The sequence below is a fragment of the Caretta caretta genome, chromosome 13, assembly GCF_965140235.1.
Source record: "Caretta caretta isolate rCarCar2 chromosome 13, rCarCar1.hap1, whole genome shotgun sequence".
NCBI classification, from domain to species: Eukaryota; Metazoa; Chordata; order Testudines; family Cheloniidae; genus Caretta; species Caretta caretta.
The window spans coordinates 25,439,170-25,460,409 of record NC_134218.1 but is presented as its reverse complement, the minus strand read 5'-3'; the positions used below and the strand labels follow the sequence as shown (position 1 = coordinate 25,460,409).

The 21,240-nt window shown below is 49.4% G+C and overlaps 1 protein-coding gene across 4 annotated transcripts in view; it reads right to left on the bottom strand.

Annotated features, from left to right (window-relative positions):
* The window catches only part of EPB41L1 (erythrocyte membrane protein band 4.1 like 1), a 152,008-nt gene extending 138,488 nt beyond the window's left edge, over positions 1-13,520 (bottom strand). For 2 of the 4 annotated variants that reach the window (XM_075118827.1, XM_075118826.1), the window contains exon 1: positions 12,871-13,520. The gene's annotated coding sequence lies outside the window, so the exon portion shown is untranslated. The remainder of the gene's footprint in view (positions 1-12,870) is intronic. The other 2 variants (XM_075118824.1, XM_075118825.1) reach the window with 2 other exon arrangements.
* Positions 13,521-21,240: the final 7,720 nt, after the last annotated feature.

Here is a 21,240-nt window from a genome sequence, read left to right as displayed (position 1 = left end):
GAGTAAGACTGGAGAGAAGCTTATGAGGCCCATCTTGGGAATGCTACAGAAGAGCTGGGATAGCTCCTACTTTTGCACAAGAAAGGTCTTTTACAATAAAGGGTTAATTTTCCAATGGGCCTCCAACACATACATGGGTAAAATTTGTGAGTAGACTCACATGCAAGGCACTAATGCAGATCAGGTAGGATGGCACATAATCCATTGCTCCGGCCACGCAAAGTGCCATTCATATGCACAGAGCCCACAAACAGAAGCATGTGTACTAATGGGAGCCCCCTTGAAAAATCTGACCCCCACGACCTAAGCTGCACCAGCTCCAAGTTTCATTTTAATTTAATGAGACCATTTAACTGCATCCAATGTATGCCATACACTTTAACAACCACCTCACAGACTGACTGAGAGCAGACTTTAGCCCGGTATCATCAGTATAAATCCACAGTTACTTCACTGAAATCAGTGGGTGTATACTGGATGCAATAGAGCAGAATTTGGCCTGCTGTCTGCCTTCTGGTGTGATGCAGTCAGGGTCCCACCAAATACAGCCCCATGGAAATGTCATCGGCAACATTCTGGCTGCCACCGCACGGCCACGTTTCAGTCCCATTCAGGCATGGATTGTCTGGTGCCTACCCTCCAAAAACCACACGTGGCACATTCAGTAAGAGAGGATGAATCCTTCCTCCCCCCATGTCAATGACCCATCAGAAGACAGCACCGCCAGCAGAGGCAGGGCTTAACATGTGTTGGGACACAGTTGACTATGGATATGGGGCTCCATGCAGAACAAAAAATAACGCAAAAAAGCTGAGAGAGTTTTACTCAAGCTTCCAAGGAGAGAAATTCACAGATGGGCTAAGGAAAAGCCTGGAAAGTCTCAGTCCCCCAGTGTAACCTTCCCCAGCAACATCTGAGCAACGGAAAGAGAAGGGGCTGGACCGGGAGTGAGAACTCCACCTGAACTACAGAACTCAGACAATAGTGACCCAGGCCTTTCTCCACTTCTGTGTCAGTTCAACTCCTGTGCAATCAGGAGCCCAGCAGAATGACACCAGCGTCCATCTAGAGTAAGGCGGGGGCTTGGGCCAGAGGGGGGGAGATCAGGACGGTTTTATACGCTAGGATTTTTTCAAACCCATAATTCCCATGACTGGTAGCCATAGAGTGGAGAAGGCTCAGGCGTTTACGCTGCTCCGTCGTCTAGCTGTGCTCTAAGAGAACCTCCCCACCCCACCCCCCGAGGCTTATGCTACATTATCACCAGTGCATCTGCAGTTTTGGGGAGCGAGTGGTCTGAAGAAGCCTGATGCTAGCTTGGCCAGCGCACCCACTGTACTAGCCATCCAGTCCCTTCAGCCTCCTGAGGGCATGAATGATTGCGAGAGGCAGTTCGGTACCTTGGATAACCACTGGCTCAGGATGCCTGGGCAGTTACACCAGCTACCTTCAGGAGCCAGTCTGTGGAGCGAATACCACTGACTTCATCCAGCCAGAGCGCAATGCTCCCTAGTGGGGCTCTGCCGACATGGTGACAGCCTGACCCACAGCCAGCCCAGCTACTCCTGTTATTAGACCTCTGCAAGCACACACTGCCCTCTGCACTCAGCTGCTTGGGTGTTAGTGAAGTGAACATCAGGGACGAGGCTTAGAGCTCATCAACCTCATTATCAGTGGTGACCTGAACTGGGATTTGAACTCCTGGTTCCAGTAAAAAGATCAATGCGCTACTCCCTGGACAGCAAGCACCATCCCCCAACCCCCCTTTTTTTATTTTTTAAATAAATATTTCCCCGACTGCTTCTCTGCTGCTGGATGCAGATGATCCTCACTGATTTAAATGAGAAACCTCTTAAAAAGGGCCGGACAGATAGCGTTTGCATCCAACATCAAAAGGGATAACGTGCAACAACAGCCTCACTGTGTTTACATGAGAAAGCGTCTGGGTGGAGCACTTCTAATGGGACCTCTGGCTCCTGTCTGTGCTTGGAGGAGGTGCACGCTATTGAAAACGCAGGACAACACTGGATTTCTAAGGCAGAGCTGAGCTCTCTTCAAAACTGGACCTTACCTCCCTGCTGGGCAGTTTTGTACCATCCTGTCCCTCCTCCCCCACTACCCCAGAGGGCCTGCCACCCCACACCCAAATATCTTGAGAGGACCCAACCCTTGGTTTCTTGCTTGAGAGGTCAGGAGAATTAAGATGTGGAGACCCAAATTCATCGCCAATCAGACTGCTAAGACCCAGCCATTCAGGGCTACCCCCAGCCTCCTGGGATTAATGGTTAGACATTGAAATTTAGGGACACCTAGATTGTTTCCAGCTTCACCACTGACCTGCTGCGTGGCTTTGGGGAGTAATCAAGGCCTATACTGGCAAGAGCCTTAAATAAGTGAGGCAGCCAAAGAGCTGGGGCTGAAGCAGCCTGTTTCTGATGTGCCACGTGCCCACAGATGCCACCAGCGCGGCCAAGTGGGTGCTCAGCATCTCCAAAAAACAGGTTCTAGGTGTCTAAAAATGGGCCCCCAAGAATGGACACAGACAGAACTGGTGAATACTTGGAAATTTCAAGGTGGAGGAGGGGAACCCACCATGCCTCAGTTTCTTCATCTGTAAAATGGAGAGGAGAATATTCTATCTACATCACAGGGGAGTCGAGGGTAAATTAACAAGTGTGCGCACAGCACTCCAGGAGCCTCAGGCAGAAACAATTCTTCATCATCTCCCTGTGCTTGTGCCCCGCTCCATCAAACACTAAGCCTTTGAACTGCTGCCTAACAACAGGACAGAGACAAACCAACTCATTGCACACAGACCCCCACCCCCCAAACATCATTCTGCTAACCAAAGCTCCCTTGTGCTTTCAATTAGACACACACATTTCCCTCCCTTCCTGCCTTATGCAGCTGTGTCAAGTTGTTATCCTGGAGGCTGGCTGAGCTAAGAGATCCCTGTGCATGACAGCTTGGGAAGTGCTTTGGGATGCTTCAGGGTGAGCGTCACTGTATCAGTTAAGACAATATAATTACCTGCCCTAGGACTTTAGCCACCTAGGAAACAAGACCCCCTGCCAGGGGCTCACTATCTTTACTGCCAAGCAGCTCCCTGGACCACTGGTGCTAGCGGCGCTAGGGAGACCCACGCCGGCAGCCGCAAACTGCTGCCATTCAGCTCTTTCCCTCCATCGTGCGGTCTCAGCCAGAGGTGAGCGTTTGCAGGCCTGCCGAGAACGTCCTCATGTGTCACATGCCGCCTTAGCAAATAACCAGCCTGCCTCAGCTGCAGACAAGGGGGCTGGAACAATTTGTATAGTGGGGGTGCTGAGAGCCAATGAACCAAACTGGAAACTCTGTATATAATGGAAACCACTTCAAGCCGGGGGGGGCGGGGGGCAGCACCCCTAGTTCCAGCACCTATAGCTGGAGGAGGCATACAAGCGGATTGGTGGACCAGCCACTTAAATCCTGGCCAGCGGTCACTGCTGGATGGAGAACAATTGAAGCAGGGCTCTGCGTGGCATGCCAAATGCTAGGCGCCATACAACAGACATAAGCAGACCCAGGCACTCACTGAGATCTTGGCCAGTGCACTGTAGAGTAGATGTTTATCACCTTAGCAAAGGACAGGCAGGAGGACAGGGATTTACGCCACCTCCCCTTCTATCAGCCATGGGAGTGGACAACGTAAATGATAGAGAGCACCACCTCAGCCCCAAGGGCAGCTTGCCCAAGCATTAACCGTTCAACTGGGTCTGGGAGAGGGTCACCATTGCAGCCACCCCACATCAGGCTGTGACCACATCAGCTCTCACCCGCCCAGAGGGAACGACCCCAGACAGTGCTCAGATGGGCAGAGTCAGTGCTGAGGCAGAGCTGGTACTGTAAGAAAGAGCATCTCGCAGATAAAAGCAAAACGGAGGTCCAGACCACCACTTGGGCATTAAGGACGCAGCTTTCACAAAAGTAAGGGTGCTAATTGTGGTGTCCTGGCCAAACTGTAACTTGGGCAATTACAGGTGGCCTACCCACAACTCACTCGGCAGTTTCAACTGGACATATTCCTCACTGCTCCTCCTACATAAACCTGCTGTTTACCATTGCTGCCTTGACAATGAGTTCCACCCCAGAGTCAGCTGCATTTCACCAGCAAGTGACAGATACTACTGAAAATATGCCTAGACAAAGAAGTTATACAGACATGTTATATGCTGTGCCAAATTAATTCCTGACCTCAGCGACGCTACACCAGGGATGAACTGGGGCCATGGTATTTGACAGTGCTTTTCAGCCTTGGGATGAAAGACACTATACAACACAGACTTTAGACATGGAAAGATGTAGCAAGTCCTGTCTCATCCAGGTAACACCCACTCTCATTCAGGGCAGGATTGCACCTGATAGCAAGTTTTCTTTTGTTCTGTCCAGTCTAAATTTAAGACTCCCAAGAAACGAGGCTGCTACATCATCCCTTGAAAGATGATTCCACAGCTGGATCCGTCTGAAAGGCTGGAAATTCCCCCCATCCCAACATTCAGCCTAAATATTGCCCATCTCAATTCCATCCCTCACTGCCAACAACGTACCTAGTAATGCTACTGTTTATTATAATCAAACTCCAATCCTTTAACTTTGAGACCCAGCTGCTAACCAGCACCCGCTCGGTTGGCTGGGAAAAGGAAAAAGCAAACCAAAACACCACAAACATACACAAAAAAAACCCACAACTGCCCAGCTACTTCCCATGCTATCCAATATCGACAAAAGCTCCTGCCAGCAGAAACAGTGCCAGATCAATAGTGCATCTAATTAGAACATTTAATTACTTCCATTGTTCATTCGTTCATTGCTTCCCCAACCAGATCACTAGAAAAACCAGCAGCGCCCCCCTCAGTATTCCAGCCCCTTCATACTCCACAGGGATAGTGGCTCCAAGACCCCGCCAAGATATGCATGATTAGTAAACAGCCTGTGTTCCCCCTTCCCAGCTCCAGCCTCCCTCCTGGTCTTGACATACGCTCCTTGCTTTCGACACTTTTCCGTGGGCGCACACCTGACTGCCTCTGTCAAAGCCAGAAATGCTTTCCACTAACTAACTGCAACAAACAAGATTAGTCAATTACAAAGGGATGTGTCATTAAAAATGCACCCTCAGCTTCCCGCCTTTGGGCATGTAATGAAGTGGCTCACTCTCTCCCTGTCAAGATGCAGCTCCTTTCTAGACCCTGGACACACAACGAATCAAAGCTAAAAATACCCTCTGGTTGTCGCTACCATGGCACCTGGCACACAGTGAAATGGGGGGAGGGGAGAAGTGGGGGGTTATGAATGTGTTTCAAACCCCTACTGAAGCTTCAAAATGCTGTTTGATCACTCCTTGTTTACCTAAAATTTCAAAAGGAGAAAAAAACCAAACAAACATTCCCTTTGTGCAGCAGAGACAGACGACTCCACCCTGTGCATTTTCCTTCCTGTCTGATGCTCACTGAGATACCAGGACATGCATCCTAGATCCCCCTGCTAGACAACATACAGGGGAGGGGGAGGCGATAGGGAGAGAAGTGAGTTAAAAGAGGGCGTTGGTTTACTTTTGCAAAGATTAAGGCCACAATCAGTTCAGATCTGGGATTCATTTTGTGCAAGACCTCCCTACATGCTGTGTAGTCCAAGGTTTTACACGGTCTCCCATACCATACACAGGCATGTTAGTCTGTCCTACAAATTTTGGAGAACAGACCGTGAGACAGGAGCAGAGCAGCAAGAAAAGGCAGAGATCTGCTCGATCATGGTAGAGTCTACTGACATCCAAGGGCAGGGCACTTGCCCCGAAAGAAGATGGATCAGATATTCTATTAAACTGCCATCACATCGGCAGTTAGCGGAAAGGCCAAGAGTCCTAGTAAAGCTGCTGACCTGATGAGATTTGTGGAGCTGACACTTTACATTCATTTGTCTTGTGTTTTAACACAATGGGGCCGCCGTGGTGCCCTTTATCTAGGGCTCTGGATTGCCATGCAGGGGACCTGGGGGCCATTTCTAATCCTCATCTCTCACTCCCGAAGCAGGTCTAGGGACAAGGAGAGCTGCAGATGCAGCCCCAGGCGTGGATAAGCCCCAGACAGAATCCAGTCTTGTCCTTCGTGGTCAGAAGGCTGGTGGCCTCAAAGGGAAGGGCTGCATTGCTGGGGCTCAAATGAGGCAAGTGAAATAACAGCATGAAACAGCAAAGCTAGAAGTTAGCTCTCCAGAGCTCACGGTCGCACATGACCTGCCCTGGCTACAAGGCTCTGCCCACCATACCCCATCCTCTCTGGCCCTAAACCAGAGCACCCCTATAATGTTTGCCATGCTGTAGTTAATCCTCACTAGCATGTATTATCCCCATTTTATATCGAGGGGAAACTGAGGCGTTTACAACAAGTCAGCATCAGAGCTAGGATTAGAGCTCAAGAGTTACTGGCTCTCAGGGCTGTGTTCAACCCACTGGCCCACATTCCCTGTCTGCTAAAGGCAAGTGTGCCTTGGCGCCTGTCCCAGCTCTACTATAGCTCAGCCTAAGCGCTCGTCATAGTGCATTCCCAAGTGCCTGGGAATGCTTCACTCCCACAGATGGGACCAGAACAACAGATGCTGGTAGAATCATAGAAGATTAGGGTTGGAAGAGACCTCAGGAGATCATCTAGCCCAACCCCCTGCTCAAAGCAGGAACACCACCAACTAGATCATCCCAGCCAGGGCTTTGTCAAGCCTGACCTTAAATATATCTAAGGAAGGAGATTCCACCACCTCCCTAGGTAACCCATTCCAGTGCTTCACCACCCTCCTCGTGAAATAGTGTTTCCTAATATCCAACCTAGACCTCCCCCACTGCAACTTCAGACCATTGCTCCTTGTTCTGTTATCTGCCACCACTGAGAACAGCCGAGCTCCATCCTCTTTGGAACCCCCCTTCAGGTAGTTGAAGGCTGCTATCAAATCCCCCCTCATTCTTCTCTTCTGCAAACTAAATAAGCCCAGTTCCCTCAGCCTCTCCTTATAAGCCATGTGCCCCAGCCCCCTAATCATTTTCATTGCCCTCCACTGGACTCTCTCCAATTTGTCCACATCCCTTCCATAGTGCGGGGCCCAAAACTGGACACAATACTCCAGGTACGGCCTCACTAGTGCTGAATAGAGGGGAATAATCACTTCCCTCAATCTGCTGGCAATGCTCCTACTAATACAGCCCAATATGCTGTTGGCCTTCTTGGCAACAAGGACACACTGCTGACTCATATCCAGCTTCTTGTCCACTGTAATCCCCAGGTCCTTTTCTGCAGAACTGCTGCTTAGCCAGTCGGTCCCCAGCCTGTAGCGGTGCATGGGATTCTCCCTTCCTAAGTGCAAGACTCTGCACTTTCCTTGTTGAATCACACCAGATCTCTTTTGGCCCAATCCTCCAATTTGTCTAGGTCACTCTGGACCCTATCCCTATCCTCCAACGTATCTACCTCTCCCCCCAGCATAGTGTCATCTGCGGATTTGCTGACAGTGCAATTCATCCCATCATCCACATCATTAATAAAGATGTTGAACAAAACCAGCCCCAGGACCAACCCTTAGGGCACTCTGCTTGATACAGACTGTCACATGAACATCAAGCCGTTGATCACTACCTGTTGAGCCCGACAATCTAGCCAGCTTTCTATCCACCTGGTATCATGCTCCACCCTTGCAGACGAGACATCTGCTGCCAGACAGTCAGAGGTATAGCTCCCTGGCATCCCGCTCTGCTCCCAAGGGGATGCTGTGCCAAAGCAAGGAGAGGTGCAGTAGCCCAGGTGGGAGAGCCAGCTGCTGATCCCTTTTATTGTGTGTTCTCGTGCTCAGGTCTCAGACAATGCAACAGCTCTCAGCTCAGGATTTAAAGGGGTGGGTGAGTGGGGATTTACGCCATGACTGAAACATTGTAATGCTCCCCTGCAATCACTCCCTAACACCTATAATCCGGATATAGCTACCAGCCGCCCCTGGAGTCAGCCCCAGCCCTGTCCAGCAAGGCACAGCCCTGAACAGGACAGGCTCTCAGCCATTTCCTTCCAGCGCTGAAAATGCTCTTCAGGTTTCCCCTTAAAAGTCTTACACTTCTATTTTTCCCCTCCATGACTACAATGAAAACCCGAGACACCTGACTGCTCCAACGAGAACAATAGGCCGCTCGGCCGAAGCGGTCACATTCTCTGGGTGAACACATTTTTAGACGTTGTATTAGAGTAGCATATTGATAACTGTATATGTGTGTGTTCAGACAGATGAGCACGGGGAGGCTTCCCATACGATGGGGTTGAGGAATCTTCTCTGACCCATGTCTCCTTGACTGGGGAAAGGGACAGGCAGTATAGCAAAACCTAATATAGACAGATAGGCCAGCTCAACTCCCATCTTGGATCTGCTATGAAACCAAAAGTCATATTACAAGTGACAGCATTTCCATCTAAGCTCTGCCCACTCCCCAATCATTCTAGTATCAGAGATCCTCACAAGCAATGAGATATTACCACTGTACAGATGGAAAAACAGAGGCACGGGGACAACACCTTCCAGGGAGCCTGTGTGGGAACTGAACCCAGCTCTCGCCCAGTACCTTACCCTCAAAGCCATCCTTACTAATGTCCTAACAATTCATATTCTAGCTTGAGGAGGAGATTTCCCAAGGCACAAATGGAAGTTCGGTGCCCCAGTACCCTGAGTGCATTTGAAAACCTCCTAATGGACCAGCACACTGAAGCAACGCGAATGCAAGTCGCAGCATTTGGGAATAATAGTAGGGTGACCAGATGTCCCAATTTTATAGGAACAGTCCCAATATTTGGAGCTTTTTCTTTTATAGGCACCTATTACCCACCCCCATCCCGATTTTTCACACTTACTATCTGGTCACCCTAAATACTAGTTTATTATTATTTTAGTCCACAGAGGACTAGAAAATGCTTGTTATTGCTACTCCGCTCACCCCAGGATATGACGGCTATTATCTCAATCAGAGAGAAATTTGAGAGGTTCAGAAAGAGAGATTTTCCTCTCCCTGGGCTGAAGGCCAGCAGCGTGGATCTGCAATGTCATCACACGATCGAGAACGGCACTCACAGGGAGGATCATACCTCACCCACGACTGCAAGTGGATAGCAGATTCACAGACAAGCAGCACAGTCTACCAGCCTCTTGAGCCATGGTTTCAAACCACAGCTCCCACAAGACAGATGTGCTCCCGCCGCACTCCTAAGGAGTGGGAGCTCTGCTTTGCTATTTATGGTAATAGCTGATTTCATGCCTTCATTACCACCTGAAGTTGCTGTTAAAGCTCTAAACACAACACATTGGTTGTAAACAGAAAAGACAAATGCCCCCACTACCAGCAACTGCCCCAGTGGCAAGGGGACACAGGGGAGGCCCGTGATAGGTGCAAAGATAAGAGGCCTTGCTGGGGCGACATAGGGGAGGTGACATTTGTAATGCTACACAGAGCTTGTATCCCGATGGGGACTAGCATGAGAGCCAGGGCATGGTGGATGGGTGGGAGAGAGGGAGAGAGAGAGAGATCTTCTGCAAGTCGTGTGTGTGTAAGGAGGGGAGAGGGAAGGGAAGCTTTGGGAGTAGGAATGTCAACAGCAAATTTGGTACATGCCATTACAATCAAGAGTTGGCACAGAGCCTGCAGCACAGTCCCTGTTCTTGCTGCTGGGGTCCAAAGTCAGCATTGGGCAGAGTCTACAAAGCATCGGTCTCATTTGAGAGCATAGGCACTCGCACCAGGAAGTTACCTATGTAAACAAACAGGCTCCAGTCCAGTGACCACATGAGATCAAGGCCTCCCTATTCAGAGAAAGTTCCCCAGTGCTAGCTCTCTCCCCTGAGCCTGCCCCATTTCTCCTCAGCACACATTAATCAACCTTATCTAGTTTGAAAAGGACAAAAAAACACCACAGCGAGTGGCTAAAACAACTCCCTGCATGCACAGTCACACTACAGCCCGTGTACGAGAGGGAATGGGATCTGACAGGTACAGAGCTCTCCAGTAGGTTGCAGTGAGGCAAAACACAAAGAAATAGGTTTACATGCTCAATCCAGCATAGAAGCATCACTCGTGTGTGTGGGTGTGGGTGTATATATATATATATATACACACACACACACACACACACACACACACACACACACTCTCCACCATGGATATGGACATTAACACATGCATAAGCAGGTGGCCACTCTGGACTAGAGCTCCCTTAGATAGCTGAGAGGGGTAAAACCACCAGAGAGAAAGAGCAATCATTTAGGGCACCCCAATGGGACATAACTCAGACTAATAATATACTTAACAGGTCTCTAGCTCTTTATAGCTTTGAAGCTGAAATACATCAAGCAAATCTAATGCGACAAAATTGAGGAAAAGGAATATTTATGCTGAAGATCAGGGAAAAGCATCTTTATGGTGAGATTGATTAGAGCATGGAACAATCTCTCCAAGGAAATGGGGAAAGCCACTCCTCTGGGGAGGTTTGAAACTAGACTGGGAAAAGGTCCAGAGAATAGACCGTAAGGAGCTAGCTCCCACCAACCACTAGATGATCTAATAAAGCTTTTCCATCTCTAACTTCCATGATATATTGTATAAATTAAAGAGCACACTCAATCCGTTCTTTGCTCAGGAAAGAGACCATAATTTCAAATATTGAGGGAAGCATTAGAAATGCAAGAGGAGAGAAATGTCGTGGTGGAAATAATCCATCTTGTAAATGCACCAATGGTAAAGGAAGGGGACTTGCAAGGTCCCATACCTTTGCACAATCTCCCGTATAATCAGACAATTAAGAAAGTGTGAAGCTTTATTATACCTCCAGAGCCTACCTCTTGCCATCTGACGATATTCCAAAAATAACCCTGGAAATATGCAGAGACCCATTCCAAGTTGTTCCTGGCTCCCTGCACACTCTCCTCTAATGTATATTATCCTCCTGACATCAACACTCCTGCAATCAAACATTATTAAGGGCAAAACAGCAGTTCCAATTTCAGAGGAATTCCTGTGGTCAGATTTCCCCCCTTGAATTCCCTAATCTGAGCCTGATCCTAAATTCCTTAGGCACCCTGGCTTGTACTTTCCAGTGGGGCTCCAGAATCATACACATTTTTCACCCCTATTTGCAGTTTATTGTTTGGCTGTGGGATTTATTTAACCCCTCAGCTGCCAGAGACTGGGAAATGTAGCCTTAACTGTTGTGGACAGCCACACCAAAAAGAGCACTGGCTTCTCCAGAGTGTAGTGTAGAAGAATTGGTGCGGGTGCATGGGGAACTCTTCTTACAAATCAACAACTGTGAGCATAACAAAGCCTTAGAGAGATCAGAGCCTTGAGGCCCAATTTCTGCTCCCATCTAAGAAGGTGGCAAAACATACCCAACTGTTTCATTGCTGCAAGATCAAACCCCCCATGTTTCAACTGCAAATGCACTGGGGGAGAGGGATTATGTCTTGCTATCCCCTGACACGTGTACATACTCCCACCCCTGTACAAAGCTGTGGGAAAATAAACTGTGTTTAAAACTTTTTGTGCACATTACAGGAAACCAATTCAGAGGCATCTAAGAAACCATAGGTGATGGCGCAGAGTGTATTCATGCCACAGGAGGAGCAGAGATCTGGGCGTGGTGGCCCAGCCTTGCTCCAGACTGACAGATCTGCTAGTATTTCAGTGCCTTCCAGCTCTCTGAAGGGGAAGAGATGTCATAGCCATCTGACCTTGGCAGAGGCCCGGACAGATCATTTGCTTAGTATATATTAAAAAAAAAAAAACAGCCATTCCCCATGAAAGGTTTCTCTGCCTTCCTGGCTGGCTCACCACTCCCCTTTCCTCCCTGCTCTACCGGGTGTGTCACTAAGGAAACCAAATCAGGTAGGTTTGAGCTGGCCATGCCCAGAAACTTTCAGCACCAACAAGTCTTCTATGGACTGCCGTTTAGCCCACCCCAGGGGGAATTTTCCCTGATGCTTGTTCCTCCCCTTTCCTTCCCCAGTGTCGGTTCCCTCAAGCTCCTCAGTCCTCAGACAACGCCAAATACACACACACGCCTGCAGTTTGATCTCTGCTCTGACACAGAGCAAAATGTGTGTGTGTGCGCGCATGTGAGCGGCAACCAGAACAAGCTGCGTCTCCCCTTCATTTTGTTCTCTCCCAAGTGTCTTGCCCGTCACCTCCGAGCCCAGACCTGAGCGGATCCGTTCCCGGTTAGAGCATTCCCCATGATCTGGGGGAAGGGAGAGGGTAGCTATGAGAAATGTGTCAGCTACCATTTCGGGGGTGGGGGAAGGCAGGGAGTCTGAGGGGACCTGAGCCTTCAAACCAGGAGATCAGGAAGGAACGCGCCGGATCTGTGCCCCCAGAAATGGACGCCCCTCCGAACCAAGATTGCCCCTCTCTCCTTAGCGTGCAATAGCGAGTGGCAGGCTGGCGGGGGAAGAAAGGAACACACCCCTCCCCAGCGGGCACTCGGAGGGGAAAAGATGGGGAATTTTGCACAGGCAACGTGCAAGGCGGGGGGTAAATGGGATGGCGAAATCACAAGCAGGCCACCTGGACGCGGCTGCACCTAGGGCATGGGTGGGGCCACCGAGCAGACACTGCAAGGAGAGGGGATATTCAGAGGCAGACACACACACTCCCGCGCGGCCCCAGAAACACCCACCCCGCGGGTTTTGCAAGGCAGGCCACCGAGGGGCCGCAGATCCGAACGGAGGCTGCAGCCCGCGTCCGTGGGGCTAGAGCCCCGGCTGGGGCGGCGGCTGCGGTCCCAAGCGTGCAGGGCCCCGGGGAGGTGCAAGCAGGGCCCCCCCGCTCACCTGGCTGGCTGGCTGGCTGCTCCGGAGTCAGGCTGTGCAGGGAGCGGCTCAGCAGCGGCATCCCCCAAGCTCCGCGCCGCCTCGCTCTCCGCCCGCTTCCAGCGACGCGGCCGCTTCCCCGCCCTGCAGCGGGACAAATCGCTCAGCAAGCGGCGGCGGGGCGGGGAGGAATGGGAGGGCTGGGAGCGAAGGCTGCAGCCCGGCGGGCGAGAGGGGAGGGGCGGACCCAGCCTCCGCACGGAGGGGGGGACGCCGCCGGCGGGGAAGGGGAAGAGGCTCCGGCAGCCCACCGAGAGCTAGGGCTGGCCCCTCGCCTCGCCCTGCCCGCAGCCAGGTGGGGAGCGGCGCTGCCTTGCTACAGCAAGCGGGGCTGGCGAGCCTGGGACCCCGGGCAGATCTCCCCAGGCACCAGCGCCCCAAGGCCACATCCCACGCCGGTCACGGTCCCGCTCCCTGGCCGCAGGCACCCGCTGGACCGGCCCAGAATGGGGGCTGAGCTGTGTTGGGGTAGCGCCTGGGGGCCCAAGTGCTGCCAACATGGAAAGAGCAGCTAGCACCTGGGCAGCAGAACAAGTGGCCACCCCATCAGGCGTTGGGGTTTAATCCTCCCTAATGGAGCCGCTGTCCCTGGGACCCGCAAGCAGCAGGCTTGTCCCCGGCGCTGCTACGGCTGGGCAAGCAGCAAAGACGTGGGGGATCCAGCTTCCACATTTTGGATGGAGGCGTTTTCACACACCTCCAGTTTTCTTCGCTTCTTGCAACCCTTCGCCGCAGTGCAGTGAGTCTTCCTCCCGCACGGATTCCCGGGGAAGGCATTTCAGGCCCCCCAGCCCACATCTATGGAAGAAACGAAATTTAAAAGGGTAGTTTGTGAAGGTTACATCACCCAGTGAGCGAATGGAAACTTTCCATGTGCCCTCCGCACCCAATCGCCAGGCTCCAACTGCACTGTCCCCCTGGATCCTCACTACAAACAATCCAGAGGCCTAGGCATGTAGGTAGGGGGAAAAAACATTGCCTTGCGTTTGTCCAGCACCTGGCACAATGCAGTCCTGAGCCATGACTAGGGACACCTAGACACTGCTGCAACACAATAACCACAGTATCAAAGTGTCCAGACTGGGGAAGTGTTGCAATGTGCTAATAGCCCACTGGCAAATGCGGGGAGAGGGGAAAGGCTAATCCCACACAACAAATTCAACCAGCCTTGACCAACACCTGCTGTCAAGAGAGGGACAGGAGATTACCTGCACCACACACAAGCTACCTTTCATTTAGGATTTGGCTCTCTTTTTTTTCCCCCGTCTTTGTTTCTGTCAATAATCCTTTCTGGGCTTAGTTTTGCATTTCTATCTAGGGCTGACTTTAAGGGCCTATTGTTCTCAGTAATCAGTTCTATCAGGATCACATTGGATTCCAGGGAGACTATTTTTCAGTGTAGCAGCCCTGTTAGTCTGTATCCGCAAAAAGGAGTACTTGTGGCACTTTAGAGATTAACAAATTTATTTGAGCTTAAGCTTTCATGAGCTACAGCTCACTTCATCGGATGCATGCAGTGTAAAATAAAGTGGGGAGATTTTATATACACAGAGAACATGAAACAATGGGTGTTACCATACACACTGTAACGAGAGTGATCAGGTAAGGTGAGCTATTACCAGCAGGAGAGAAAAAAACTTTTTGTAGTGATAATCAAGGTGGGCCATTTCCAGCAGTTGACAAGAACCTGTGAGGAACAGTGCGGGGGGGCGGGGGGAGGGGAATAAACATGGGGAAATAGTTTTACTTTGTGTAATGACACATCCACTCCCAGTCTTTATTCAAGCCTAATGTCGTGGTGTCCAGTTTACAAATTAATTCCAATTCAGCAGTCTCTCGTTGGAGTCTGTTTTTGAAGATTTTTTGTTGAAGAACTGCAACTTTAAGTTCTGTAATCGAGTGACCAGAGAGATTGACATGTTCTCCGACTGGTTTTTAAATGTTATAATTCTTGACGTCTGATTTGTGTCCATTTATTCTTTTACGTAGAGACTGTCCAGTTTGGCCAATGTACATGGCAGAGGGGCATTGCTGGCACATAATGGCATATATCACATTGGTGGATGTGCAGGTGAACAAGCCTCTGATAGTGTGGCTGATGTGATTAGGCCCTATGATGGTGTCCCCTGAATAGATATGTGGACACAGTTGGCATTGGGCTTTGTTGCAAGGATAAGTTCCTGGGTTAGTGTTTTTGTTGTGTGGTGTGTGGTTGCTGGTGAGTATTTGCTTCAGGTTGGGGGGCTGTCTGTAAGCAAGGACTGGCCTGTCTCCCAAGATCTGTGAGAGTGATGGGTCGTCCTTCAGCATAGGTTGTAGATTCTTGATGATGCATTGGAGCGGTTTTAGTTGCGGGCTGAAGGTGACGGCTAGTGGCTTTGTTATTTTCTTTGTTGGGCCTGTCCTGGAGGAGGTGACTTCTGGGTACTCTTCTGGCTCTGTCAATCTGTTTCTTCACTTCCGCAGGTGGGTATTGTAGTTGTAAGAATGCTTGATAGAGATCTTGTAGGTGTTTGTCTCTGTCTTAGGGGTTGGAGCAAATGCGGTTGTATCGTAGAGCTTGGCTGTAGACAATGGATCGTGTGGTGTGGTCTGGATGAAGGCATGTAGGTAAGTATAGCGGTCAGTAGGTTTCTGGTATAGGGTGGTGTTTAAGCGATGGTCACATAAGCCTTCTTTCACATCTATAATTGGGGAACACAGCCCATTTGCTTGACAAAAATCAAAGAAAGGATCAAGTATGTTTTGTTTTAAGGCAGCAGATACAAAAAGACACTTGTTGGGTTACATAATTTACGAACAAGCATTACTCTAACACCAGTTACTGGCCTTAGCTCCTTCGAGCTGGGCTGCTGCCTCCACAGAGGCAAGTGACTTCCTGTAACAATGCATTATGCAATATTTGAAAGGACTATTGGTAGGCAGCAGCTATTTTTTTGCTGGTGAACTCAGAGAAGAATGCTCTAATGACAGCTCAAGGGAGGTAGAGGATCAGACAAAGATTAGACCCAATTGCATGTGGTTTTTAAATGTATGTCCATTTCTATACAAATCCAGTGTTGGCCTCAGATTCCTGACACATTGCCAGCGTGGCACTAGGTGTCACCAAAGGAGAGGGGCCTCATCTACACCCTCGTATGAATAATAGCTGCTGGGAACAGACACAGCCAGTAAGGCCCTAGCTACATTACTGGAGTAAGCTGCGCTAGCGTAAGCCTTGCTGTGGTCTCATGCAGTGTGTCTACACTAGGGCTTTGCACTGGTGTGACTTGCCTTAATGTGGACAGGGCCTAAATCAGTTCCTCACAGAACTATGCCGTTTGCCCCACTGCAAACATGTGCACACGCAGAGGGAATCTGCCATTTAGCTTAACCTGGTGAACAGCCATAGAACCAGCCCATGACTTCACATTCATGGAGCCACCAGCACACGCTTGAATGAAGCAGGCTTATTTTACTGCTACATAAAATGCCTCCCTTTATTAGTCACACTGAGGCTTTTTCTTTACAGACCACACTCCAGCAGGCAGTACCAGGAACAAAACTAAGCCACATGGTCTAGTGGTTAGAGCCAAGGACCAGGAGCCAAGAGGATACAAGGGTCTAGTCCCCTACTGAGCTGTTGACTCATTATACAAACTTGGGCAAGTCTTTGCCTCTTTGTGCTTTGTGCCTCAGTCAAACCCAGCTGCGAAGTTGGGTAAATAGCAGAAACTTCATGGAAAGTTCAGATGCTGCATCAGAGCCAAGCTTGAGAGAGCTTTCATCTACAAATAAATTTCAGCTTGCTACTCAAAATTCCCCCCGCAGTCCCCAATGGATACGTTCTTCATTTTGAGCCCTAACCACTCTTGTGTAGAGTTGCTGTGCACCGTTAAATAGCTGCTGTGTTTTACCCCAGGGGTGGCTGCAATTCAACGGTGAGTGAAGTGATTTGTATGTCACACTTTGCTAAGTTTGCATGAAAGAAAATACAGATTATTATAGCTGGAAGTATACGATACTGCAGCTGCATTCACTTATACTGTATTCTCATGAACTATTATTATCCTTACAATAGAATTTTTATCTGTCAGACTCTCCAAGGAAAAAAAAATATTTTTTACGGAACTCATGTATATATGCCACACACCAGTGAAATCTCAGGATCTGTACATGTTAGAAGTCACTTTGGGATTTCAAATCAGTCAACGGGTAACCCAGCTAGGACAATCACAAATGCAGATTCTTTCCTTGCTACTTTGTGACACACACCTGAGCATGAATTTCTTTAGCAAAGCCATAGATGGCAGTACTTGATGTTCAGCAGATGGAGTTTTTTTCAATGATTCCTTCCTTCCATTTCTTTCTTTCAAAGGAAACAGACCAAACTGGATTTTCTCTTAATCACTATGGAGTTGAGGAGAGAAGCTCCTGAACAGGTCCAAGACAGTGTAAATGTACAACAGTGCATGTGCACACACACAGCTCTGTAACAATCTGCCCACTGAACTGTGGGGAAAGAACTGGACTTGTAAAATAACCATCACTGGCACATGATTTATTGATTACACCCTTCATGTGATGGAATCTCTGCTAGTTATTCAATGATAGTCACATGAGCCTTCATGCATGCTTATCAAAATACCACTGGAGTAGTGGAAGCAGTGGAGATGGCTAGCATTAGAGAGATTCCATACCAGGTATCATGCAGGTGGTTGGAAAATAAGTATTTTATTTTTTTAAAAATTAAAAGAAATGAAAACTTTGGAAAATTGTTATTTCCAAAAGCAGTCCCTTTTCATCAAAACGTATTTTGGACCAAAACAACTGACCAGTTGCAACATATCCTGTAGGAGGGGTCCTCTGCTCGCAACCACTTTTGTTTGGCTCCCTAGCTATAGCCTTTATCACAAGCTTCTGGGAAAGATAATTATGCTTTAACAGACGCTGCAGTTCGAATGGAAAATCTTTGCTGGGCCTGCACAATGAAGCTCCCCAGCAGCAGTCTGCAGGCCCAATGTTCATACTGCCAGCTCAGCAGGACACCCCAATGAAACCCTCTCGGGGGAGTCAGGCTTTTGTGGTGCAACCAGAATGAAGAGAGTCTCTGGCCAAAGTCCCACCATCCAGCAGAACTAGCTTGAAATAATGGCTGAGGAAAAGACCAATACCAATAAGAACAGACAAGTAGGGCTACAAAGCCCAGATGCCCCTCTGCCTGAATCTCCAAACACGGAAGGTTTGGTCACTGAGCTCCTGCCAATTCCTCTTCAGGGCCATCATGTTCTTTACATGCCAAGAGGTCCTTCCTTTGCTGTTTGGCTATGTCGTAGCACTGATACTGACTCCCAGAGGTATAATGCAAGGAAGGCCAGCAACTGCTTCCACCAGTAGCAACCCCTGGGTACATCTCCGCATGGAAACCTGCCTGGTGCGAGGAGGCACATGCTGCAGAGAGTGGCTTTTCCTTGGCTCCACCGCCACTCACCTCTGGCCCTGGCCCGTACTGAAGCCAAGGAGCCCCAGCCAGCCATGCACAGTTAGAGCAGAGGCCTGTGTAGGATCTAGGTTAAGGTGGCAGCATGCCATTAAGCTGTGTCCCGGCCCGATTGTCCTTCCCTAGTTTGTGCCCAAGGGAGGTAAGCAGGTGGACTTGTTATGACACTGTTGCATTGGCTCATTGGTATCTGCACAGGCTTCTTGCATTAGCCAGGGCAAATCTGCACATAGGTGTTTAAAACGGCACTCTGTGTGGCTGATTCACCTCCACTGAATCCAGTGTAACCCCCTTGCCTCCAGTGGAGTTACTCCTGATTTACACCAGCGTGAGAGGGGAGTTGAGTTGGGGGTTCTGTGAACATCCTTGTTTTTCTGACACTAGTAGTACTGTAATTATTTCCCTTTTCTCATTAAGTAGCTGTAGTCCCTGGGTGTGGATAGGTCCTGGGTTAGCAGACATCAAAGACAACTGCTTCTCTGCATAGCTGTACTGACTTTGCCTCAGTTCCTTCTGTCTTTTTATCATTCCTAATTTCCCCATTAAAAACAATGACCCCTACCGTTCACCATCTTTCACACAAACATTTATGAATTCGTTCTCCTGATACCCATGTTGTGGAGGCACAGCCCAGGTGTGTAATTATTGTTATGAAGCGTTCTTCAACCGAACCTGAAAAACCTCAAGGATGGGGCAGAAGTTGAATTGTGCTTTATTTCCGCTCATTTCCAGTGTGGACTCGTGCGCACGGCAGGACAAGATCCTCAGCTCCTGTAAATCAGCATTGTTCCATTGAAGTGAATTCTCAGCTACACCAGCTGAGAATCCAGCCCCATCATCATCTGTGACAATACAGGTGGGAACAATACATGCTGTGGGACACACGCTAACTGCCTCACTGTACTGCAGTGGGGGTGAGGTATGCTCAGTACCCAGCTGGATTTGCGCTCTGACCAGGTCGCCTCCTTTCCACCTATTGACCAGCAGTTTCTATGCTGCAGTCCATCACCGCAGTGGCTGAGCACCCAATGGACACTGATGCAGACAGCCAGCTCAGCAGACCTCGATAGTACTGCCCAGAAAGACCACAGATCCGGTTCGGTGGAGAAGGTGCTTGGCCAGGTGTGTCGACGAGGCATGGTATTAGTGCCCTAATGCATGTATGCCTGTGACAATGGACTCAGCTCAGTCAGCAGCAGGTCTTTCTGCTGCCCCCTCGGCTGGACAAAGATGCCCCTTTTGTGACCCCTCTTTCATACACTGATACCCTTCTGAGGTGGTTAGTTACCACCCTACCCCTTGTATCTGTTGGTTCGAACAAAACATCTCCATCCATTATCCTGACCTTATCTTTAGGAGGGGTCAGTGTGTCCCTCCACCATCTTCAGGGAGTGTGTTTACAAATAACTTTGCATCAGGGTGTTCTTGTACTACCCTTCTGGAATACCTAGTGCCTAGTACTTCGTAGGAGTGCCTGTTTTTTAACAACCCCAGCAATACTGTTGCCAGGTTCATGTACCAGACAGTGAACCTGTAAGCATCTGCTTTGACACAGGGCCTGACTGGTTCACAGCATGGCTTTACTTTGGTTCAGGACACGGCCTAACTTTGTAGTCTAAGGTTTAGGCCTCAGACCCTACACCAGGCCCAGAGCTCCAGGCTCTCTCTCCTATACATGTAATAGCGCTGGCTGCAGGAGAAACTCACAGCTACCACATGCCAACCTCTCTCAGCAGGAGGCGCTGTAGGGAAAGGTGCAGGAGCACTGGCTGTGGGAGAACGCACAGCTACTGCAGTCCCAGCCCCTCCCAGCAGGAGGTGCTGTCGGGAATGGTGTAATATTGCTGGCTGTGAGGCCTCTCCCAGTTTATAGAAACCACCCAGAAACGCTAAGTGTGCCTGAATCCTTTATTCCCCAACAGCTCCCTGCCAGCAAACCAGGGTTTCTCAGAAAGGGACTCACAGAAGCTGCCCATTCCTACTCCTCGACCAGACAGCGGCCGATAAAGCTCAGCCTTTGAGGTTTCACGTCTGTGTTTGCAGCAAGTGGTTATTTTGGGAACCCAAGCCTGAGCTGCCACTAGCGTTGATGCTTTGCGATAACAACCTCTCATGCCTCTCGCTTGTTTGTGCAGGGCATGAAAAGCCTTTTTGTGCAGCTCGGTGAGCCTGTAGCCAGCTGGGAGCTGCAAGGCACTCTGTGCGGTTCAGATCCCCTTCACCCTTGGCATGCTCCCTCCCTGGCAGTTGGGTGCTAGGCTCAGCAGCCAGGCGGCTGAGAGCTGGGAAAGCTCTTTCCAGAGACATTCAGCTCCGGAGAAGGAGAAACTTGGACTCTTACTCCATGTCTGCTATTAAAGGGACATTGTTGGGATAAAAGTCGTTGTGGCCAGATGCCACTTTCTTAGATGACAGTAAATCAGGAGAAACTCCATGAATCTCAGTGTGACAGACAGGAGATATGGGCTGTTTCTGAAAACCAACCATCCATGTCAGTGTTTCTGACACATCTTAGACAATTAAAACAGCAGGAAAAAAATCAAAATTGAAATTTTCTTCAAACAACCTCCTCCCCCCACTACATTCTTCCTTTGCTTTGCCCATTTCCCTCCCTTTGGAGAATGTGAACAGACAGGTCAGTGTTTGTTTCTAGTCTGTTTCACCTTCCACATGTCAATGTTTGGTTTGCAGACAGGTAGGGAATTCTTTACATCCAAACAAAAAAAGTTTCCATGGGAATTTCAAACTGCTCCTAATAAACACGTTGCAGTGGGGGAGGTCTAGGTTGGATATTAGGAAACACTATTTCACTAGGAGGGTGGTGAAGCACTGGAATGGGTTACCTAGGGAGG